Source organism: Notolepis coatsorum (genome assembly GCF_963971535.1).
Source record: "Notolepis coatsorum genome assembly, chromosome: 10".
NCBI classification, from domain to species: Eukaryota; Metazoa; Chordata; class Actinopteri; order Aulopiformes; family Paralepididae; genus Notolepis; species Notolepis coatsorum.
Window position 1 is genome coordinate 118,344,313 of NC_140174.1, and position 1,800 is coordinate 118,346,112.

General features: G+C 39.9%; 1 long non-coding RNA gene across 1 annotated transcript in view; it reads left to right on the forward strand.

Moving 5' to 3' along the window:
• LOC311235242 overlaps positions 1-1,588 on the forward strand; it is a 7,646-nt gene extending 6,058 nt beyond the window's left edge. The window contains exon 7 of the long non-coding RNA XR_014620148.1: positions 1,405-1,588. This is a non-coding gene — a long non-coding RNA (uncharacterized lncRNA). The remainder of the gene's footprint in view (positions 1-1,404) is intronic.
• Positions 1,589-1,800: the final 212 nt, after the last annotated feature.

The window sequence follows — 1,800 nt, forward strand, 5'->3', positions numbered from 1 at the left end:
TCTCTGTCCGAACATATACAGAAATAAATACAGTAAAAACATACATGACATCATGACATTTATGGCATAGGGACATACATGACATACAGGTATATACTGTAGTACTGTTACATTTGTGACATATACGATATGCAAATAATATACAGTACTGTTACCCAGAGATCCTAACAGAAAATATTATATATATATGATGGGGATGAGACTGTACATTAGGAGGAGGGGGGGGGGGGGGGTGGACATTTACGGTGGCCAGTTTCGAATTGCAGTCTCCCGTAGGTGCTCTTTAAGAGCGGTTTTGAATGTGGGCAGGGGTAAAGTGGGTTTTAGGAGTGAGGTTAAGCAGTAGTCTGACCAGTTTGTTTTGTGATGTTTGTAATCTTGTTTTTAGTGCCTTTGAGGTGCTTTGGTACCATGAGGTGCAGGCATAGTCGTAGTACCCTTGAATGAGTACTGAGAGTACCCATGATTTTTGCCATTTTGTTATCGTGAAATTGGTATTAAATTTAATTCTGATTGGCATTAAAAAGTCTTAAAGCCTTAAATCTGACTGGGCTAAACCCTGGTTATTTTCAGCCCAATTTATTCATTTCACTGCAAACCATCTGATCAATATATCACCCATACTACATAAAGCATTTACTGACGATCACGTAATTATAAACGCCGCCCCCCCCCCCTTTCCTCCGTGCATGATGACGCATAACGTATACGATCATATACAGTTGAATTTTTTAATATAGCGTGTCTAGGGAATAAACGGCAATCGATGCATTTAGGTCTATAACTCACGTTCTAGGAATTACTACAGGAAATGATAAAACATACTTATATTCTAGAAGGTATTTTTGTATTTTTGTATGAATGAAAAAGTATAACGTTCCTACATCCTGAACAATAGATAATCGATGTTGAATGCAGGCATTAAAGTGTTCCGTCTCAAGACGGATTTCCGTCAATTTGATTGGGGAGATCCGTCAATTTGATTCGCAGTCTAACGGAATTGACTACCTGGTATAATATGATTTGTAGATGCATACAGATTGAAACAAAATTGAGCCAATCAGAGGCGCCAAATATCATGAAAAGGGAATTTTTTCTACCGAGGCGGCGCCAAGCAGTCATCACTCAGGGACTCGAGTGGTTGCAGCTGGAGGCTATTGGGCGAGTGACATTTGCGAGGTCTGTCCGCCACATGGCAGGGTAACAAAATAGTTGTGTCCCCTGCTGTGGTTGTGAGTATAGTATACGTTTATTAGCTTAACTCCGTAGCAACATCACACAGGTGTATCTGTAGACAGTCTCCTCCCCACCGTATATATCTTTTTTCCTACCACCCACCCCCTCCTAATGTACAGTCCCGGACTTTCCAGTGAATCATAGTGTCCTTTTTTTTCATTTTCCCAGATGCACCATGCACCAAGGATCCAGCTGATTACTGCCAATCTGGAGGATTGTTCCTTATCTGCTCTTCACTTGTGCCACTGATTCATTGACCTTTTGTGGTGTGGTATGTTTTGATTTTTACTTAGTAATACACTGTATAGTTGGGATTCTGAATTAAACAGTATAATGTTCACATATATTATGGAGCCCCCAGGGGTCGGGAGAATATTGTGGAAAACAATATAAAACTGAAATGGTAAAGCTAAAAAACTGTAGACCTGACCACAACCCCCTCGGTTCAACAGCACAATATGTTGCTTTCTCCGCTTTTAAAAGTTGAAATCATCTGATGACATTGAAGGGATAGTTCAGAATTGTGGACATAAAGTTTAATTTACTACTTGGCCATTATGTTAT